Raw genomic sequence first — 6,824 nt, 5'->3', positions numbered from 1 at the left:
TTGTTAGTTAACTTTTTTCGGCTCGGCTTCTTTCGACGCCGATGCCGGCGACGCAGCACTCTCTCGCCCGCCAGCCACCGAGAGAAGTGTGCGCTCCGACCGGCCCCGCACCGCACGCCGCTATTTCTTGGCTCATTCGAGTTTACTGTCTTTCGCTCTAACATGCCTTACCTAGGGTTAGGTTAGTATGCTTGCACGTTTGTACTTTAACTTTTTTCGGCTCGGCTTCTTTCGACGCCGATGCCGGCGACGCAGCACTCTCTCGCCCGCCAGTCACCGAGAAAAGTGTGCGCTCCGACCGGCCTTGCACCGCACGCCGCTCTTTCTTGGCTCATTCGAGTTTACTGTCTTTCGCTCTAACATGCCTTACCTACCAACAAAATAGAACCGAGGTCCTATTCCATTATTCCATGCAACACTATGCAGGCGAACAGCCTGCTTTGAACACTCTAATTTTTTCAAAGTAAACTTATCGGCCACCGCCGATACTCAGTCAAGAGCACCGACGGAGAACCGAAGGTGAGGCGAACGCAACCAGTGACACGCCTTGCGACGGACCGGCGGCGCTCGCCCAAAATCCAACTACGAGCTTTTCAACCGCAACAACTTTAGCATACACTGTTGGAGCTGGAATTACCGCGGCTGCTGGCACCAGACTTGCCCTCCAAGGTTAGTATGCTTGCACGTTTGTACTTTAACTTTTTTCGGCTCGGCTTCTTTCGACGCCGATGCCGGCGACGCAGCACTCTCTCGCCCGCCAGCCACCGAGAAAAGTGTGCGCTCCGACCGGCCCCGCACCGCACGCCGCTCTTTCTTGGCTCATTCGAGTTTACTGTCTTTCGCTCTAACATGCCTTACCTAGGGTTAGGTTAGTATGCTTGCACGTTTGTACTTTAACTTTTTTGGGCTCGGCTTCTTTCGACGCCGATGCCGGCGACGCAGCACTCTCTCGCCCGCCATCCACCGAGAGAAGTGTGCGCTCCGACCGGCCCCTCACCGCACGCCGCTCTTTCTTGGCTCATTCGAGTTTACTGTCTTTCGCCCTAACATGCCTTATCTAGGGTTAGGTTAGTATGCTTGCACGTTTGTACTTTAACTTTTTTCGGCTCGGCTTCTTTCGACGCCGATGCCGGCGACGCAGCACTCACTCGCCCGCCAGCCACCGAGAGATGTGTGCGCTCCGACCGGCCCCGCACCGCACGCCGCTCTTTCTTGGCTCATTCGAGTTTACTGTCTTTCGCTCTAACATGCCTTACCTAGGGTTAGGTTAGTATGCTTGCACGTTTGTACTTTAACTTTTTTCGGCTCGGCTACTTTCGACGCCGATGCCGGCGACGCAGCACTCTCTCGCCCGCCAGCCACCGAGAGAAGTGTGCGCTCCGACCGGCCCCGCACCGCACGCCGCTATTTCTTGGCTCATTCGAGTTTACTGTCTTTCGCTCTAACATGCCTTACCTAGGGTTAGGTTAGTATGCTTGCACGTTTGTACTTTAACTTTTTTCGGCTCGGCTTCTTTCGACGCCGATGCCGGCGACGCAGCACTCTCTCGCCCGCCAGCCACCGAGTAAAGTGTGCGCTCCGACCGGCCCTGCACCGCACGCCGCTCTTTCTTGGCTCATTCGAGTTTACTGTCTTTCGCTCTAACATGCCTTACCTACCAACAAAATAGAACCGAGGTCCTATTCCATTATTCCATGCAACACTATGCAGGCGAACAGCCTGCTTTGAACACTCTAATTTTTTCAAAGTAAACTTATCGGCCACCGCCGATACTCAGTCAAGAGCACCGACGGAGAACCGAAGGTGAGGCGAACGCAACCAGTGACACGCCTTGCGACGGACCGGCGGCGCTCGCCCAAAATCCAACTACGAGCTTTTCAACCGCAACAACTTTAGCATACACTGTTGGAGCTGGAATTACCGCGGCTGCTGGCACCAGACTTGCCCTCCAAGGTTAGTATGCTTGCACGTTTGTACTTTAACTTTTTTCGGCTCGGCTTCTTTCGACGCCGATGCCGGCGACGCAGCACTCTCTCGCCCGCCATCCACCGAGAGAAGTGTGCGCTCCGACCGGCCCCGCACCGCACGCCGCTCTTTCTTGGCTCATTCGAGTTTACTGTCTTTCGCCCTAACATGCCTTACCTAGGGTTAGGTTAGTATGCTTGCACGTTTGTACTTTAACTTTTTTCGGCTCGGCTTCTTTCGACGCCGATGCCGGCGACGCAGCACTCACTCGCCCGCCAGCCACCGAGAGATGTGTGCGCTCCGACCGGCCCCGCACCGCACGCCGCTCTTTCTTGGCTCATTCGAGTTTACTGTCTTTCGCTCTAACATGCCTTACCTAGGGTTAGGTTAGTATGCTTGCACGTTTGTACTTTAACTTTTTTCGGCTCGGCTTCTTTCGACGCCGATGCCGGCGACGCAGCACTCTCTCGCCCGCCAGCCACCGAGAGAAGTGTGCGCTCCGACCGGCCCCGCACCGCACGCCGCTATTTCTTGGCTCATTCGAGTTTACTGTCTTTCGCTCTAACATGCCTTACCTAGGGTTAGGTTAGTATGCTTGCACGTTTGTACTTTAACTTTTTTCGGCTCGGCTTCTTTCGACGCCGATGCCGGCGACGCAGCACTCTCTCGCCCGCCAGCCACCGAGAAAAGTGTGCGCTCCGACCGGCCCTGCACCGCACGCCGCTCTTTCTTGGCTCATTCGAGTTTACTGTCTTTCGCTCTAACATGCCTTACCTACCAACAAAATAGAACCGAGGTCCTATTCCATTATTCCATGCAACACTATGCAGGCGAACAGCCTGCTTTGAACACTCTAATTTTTTCAAAGTAAACTTATCGGCCACCGCCGATACTCAGTCAAGAGCACCGACGGAGAACCGAAGGTGAGGCGAACGCAACCAGTGACACGCCTTGCGACGGACCGGCGGCGCTCGCCCAAAATCCAACTACGAGCTTTTCAACCGCAACAACTTTAGCATACACTGTTGGAGCTGGAATTACCGCGGCTGCTGGCACCAGACTTGCCCTCCAAGGTTAGTATGCTTGCACGTTTGTACTTTAACTTTTTTCGGCTCGGCTTCTTTCGACGCCGATGCCGGCGACGCAGCACTCTCTCGCCCGCCAGCCACCGAGAGAAGTGTGCGCTCCGACCGGCCCCGCACCGCACGCCGCTCTTTCTTGGCTCATTCGAGTTTACTGTCTTTCGCTCTAACATGCCTTACCTAGGGTTAGGTTAGTATGCTTGCACGTTTGTACGTTTGCACGTTTGTACTTTAACTTTTTTCGGCTCGGCTTCTTTCGACGCTGATGCCGGCGACGCAGCACTCTCTCGCCCGCCAGCCACCGAGAGAAGTGTGCGCTCCGACCGGCCCCGCACCGCACGCCGCTCTTTCTTGGCTCATTCGAGTTTACTGTCTTTCGCTCTAACATGCCTTACCTAGGGTTAGGTTAGTATGCTTGCACGTTTGTACTTTAACTTTTTTCGGCTCGGCTTCTTTCGACGCCGATGCCGGCGACGCAGCACTCTCTTGCCCGCCAGCCACCGAGAAAAGTGTGCGCTCCGACCGGCCCCGCACCGCACGCCGCTCTTTCTTGGCTCATTCGAGTTTACTGTCTTTCGCTCTAACATGCCTTACCTAGGGTTAGGTTAGTATGCTTGCACGATTGTACTTTAACTTTTTTCGGCTCGGCTTCTTTCGACGCCGATGCCGGCGACGCAGCACTCTCTCGCCCGCCAGCCACCGAGAGAAGTGTGCGCTCCGACCGGCCCCGCACCGCACGCCGCTCTTTCTTGGCTCATTCGAGTTTACTGTCTTTCGCTCTAACATGCCTTACCTAGGGTTAGGTTAGTATGCTTGCACGTTTGTACTTTAACTTTTTTCGGCTCGGCTTATTTCGACGCCGATGCCGGCGACGCAGCACTCTCTCGCCCGCCAGCCACCGAGAAAAGGGTGCGCTCCGACCGGCCCCGCACCGTACGCCGCTCTTTCTTGGCTCATTCGAGTTTACTGTCTTTCGCTCTAACATGCCTTACCTAGGGTTAGGTTAGTATGCTTGCACGTTTGTGCTTTAACTTTTTTCGGCTCGGCTTCTTTCGACGCTGATGCCGGCGACGCAGCACTCACTCGCCCGCCAGCCACCGAGAGATGTGTGCGCTCCGACCGGCCCCGCACCGCACGCCGCTCTTTCTTGGCTCATTCGAGTTTACTGTCTTTCGCTCTAACATGCATTACCTAGGGTTAGGTTAGTATGCTTGCACTTTTGTTATTTAACTTTTTTCGGCTCGGCTTCTTTCGACGCCGATGCCGGCGACGCAGCACTCTCTCGCCCGCCAGCCACCGAGAGAAGTGTGCGCTCCGACCGGCCCCGCACCGCACGCCGCTATTTCTTGTCTCATTCGAGTTTACTGTCTTTCGCTCTAACATGCCTTACCTAGGGTTAGGTTAGTATGCTTGCACGTTTGTACTTTAACTTTTTTCGGCTCGGCTTCTTTCGACGCCGATGCCAGCGACGCAGCAATTTCTCGCCCGCCAGCCACCGACAGAAGTGTGCGCTCCGACCGGCCCCGCACCGCACGCCGCTCTTTCTTGGCTCATTCGAGTTTACTGTCTTTCGCTCTAACATGCCTTACCTAGGGTTAGGTTAGTATGCTTGCACGTTTGTACTTTAACTTTTTTCGGCTCGGCTTCTTTCGACGCCGATGCCGGCGACGCAGCACTCTCTCGCCCGCCAGCCACCGAGAAAAGGGTGCGCTCCGACCGGCCCCGCACCGTACGCCGCTCTTTCTTGGCTCAATCGAGTTTACTGTTTTTCGCTCTAACATGCCTTACCTAGGGTTAGGTTAGTATGCTTGCACGTTTGTACTTTAACTTTTTTCGGCTCGGCTTCTTTCGACGCCGATGCCAGCGACGCAGCAATCTCTCGCCCGCCAGCCACCGACAAAAGTGTGCGCTCCGACCGGCCCCGCACCGCACGCCGCTCTTTCTTGGCTCATTCGAGTTTACTGTCTTTCGCTCTAACATGCTTTACCTAGGGTTAGGTTAGTATGCTTGCACGTTTGTACTTTAACTTTTTTCGGCTCGGCTTCTGCCGATGCCGGCGACGCAGCACTCTCTCGCCCGCCAGCCACCGGGAAAAGTGTGCGCTCCGACCGGCCCCGCACCGCACGCCGCTCTTTCTTGGCTCATTCGAGTTTACTGTCTTTCGCTCTAACATGCCTTACCTAGGGTTAGGTTAGTATGCTTGCACGTTTGTACTTTAACTTTTTTCGGCTCGGCTTCTTTCGACGCCGATGCCGGCGACGCAGCGCCGGCGACGCAGCACTCTCTCGCCCGCCAGCCACCGAGAGAAGTGTGCGCTCCGACCGGCCCCGCACCGCACGCCGCTATTTCTTGGCTCATTCGAGTTTACTGCCTTTCGCTCTAACATGCCTTACCTAGGGTTAGGTTAGTATGCTTGCACGTTTGTACTTTAACTTTTTTCGGCTCGGCTTCTTTCGACGCCGATGCGGGCGACGCAGCACTCTCTTGCCCGCCAGCCACCGAGAAAAGTGTGCGCTCCGACCGGCCCCGCACCGCACGCCGCTCTTTCTTGGCTCATTCGAGTTTACTGTCTTTCGCTCTAACATGCCTTACCTAGGGTTAGGTTAGTATGCTTGCACGTTTGTACTTTAACTTTTTTCGGCTCGGCTTCTTTCGACGCCGATGCCGGCGACGCAGCACTCTCTCGCCCGCCAGCCACCGAGAAAAGGGTGCGCTCCGACCGGCCCCGCACCGTACGCCGCTCTTTCTTGGCTCATTCGAGTTTACTGTTTTTCGCTCTAACATGCCTTACCTAGGGTTAGGTTAGTATGCTTGCACGTTTGTACTTTAACTTTTTTCGGCTCGGCTTCTTTCGACGCCGATGCCAGCGACGCAGCAATCTCTCGCCCGCCAGCCACCGACAAAAGTGTGCGCTCCGACCGGCCCCTCACCGCACGCCGCTCTTTCTTGGCTCATTCGAGTTTACTGTCTTTCGCTCTAACATGCCTTACCTAGGGTAAGGTTAGTATGCTTGCACGTTTGTACTTTAACTTTTTTCGGCTCGGCTTCTGCCGATGCCGGCGACGCAGCACTCTCTCGCCCGCCAGCCACCGAGAAAAGGGTGCGCTCCGACTGGCCCCGCACCGTACGCCGCTCTTTCTTGGCTCATTCGAGTTTTCTGTCTTTCGCTCTGACATGCCTTACCTAGGGTTAGGTTAGTATGCTTGCACGTTTGTACTTTAACTTTTTTCGGCTCGGCTTCTTTCGACGCCGATGCCGGCGACGCAGCACTCTCTCGCCCGCCAGCCACCGAGAAAAGGGTGCGCTCCGACCGGCCCCGCACCGTACGCCGCTCTTTCTTGGCTCATTCGAGTTTACTGTCTTTCGCTCTGACATGCCTTACCTAGGGTTAGGTTAGTATGCTTGCACGTTTGTACTTTAACCTTTTTTCGGCTCGGCTTCTTTCGACGCCGATGCCGGCGACGCAGCACTCTCTCGCCCGCCAGCCACCGAGAAAAGGGTGCGCTCCGACCGGCCCCGCCCCGTACGCCGCTCTTTCTTGGCTCATTCGAGTTTACTGTTTTTCGCTCTAACATGCCTTACCTAGGGTTAGGTTAGTATGCTTGCACGTTTGTACTTTAACTTTTTTCGGCTCGGCTTCTTTCGACGCCGATGCCAGCGACGCAGCAATCTCTCGCCCGCCAGCCACCGACAGAAGTTTGCGCTCCGACCGGCCCCGCACCGCACGCCGCTCTTTCTTGGCTCATTCGAGTTTACTGTCTTTCGCTCTAACATGCC

General features: G+C 55.6%; 1 non-coding gene across 1 annotated transcript; it reads right to left on the bottom strand.

Moving 5' to 3' along the window:
• Positions 1 to 1,905: 1,905 nt before the first annotated feature.
• LOC144423701 (small subunit ribosomal RNA) lies at positions 1,906 to 1,952 on the bottom strand. The gene has a single exon (XR_013476163.1). It is a non-coding gene; the product is annotated as a small subunit ribosomal RNA (ribosomal RNA).
• Between the last annotated feature and the right edge of the window lie 4,872 nt (positions 1,953 to 6,824).

This window comes from Styela clava, chromosome 5 (genome assembly GCF_964204865.1).
Source record: "Styela clava chromosome 5, kaStyClav1.hap1.2, whole genome shotgun sequence".
Classification (NCBI taxonomy): Eukaryota; Metazoa; Chordata; class Ascidiacea; order Stolidobranchia; family Styelidae; genus Styela; species Styela clava.
The sequence above is the reverse complement of the archived record's forward strand: the minus strand, read 5'-3'. Positions and strand labels throughout refer to the sequence as shown.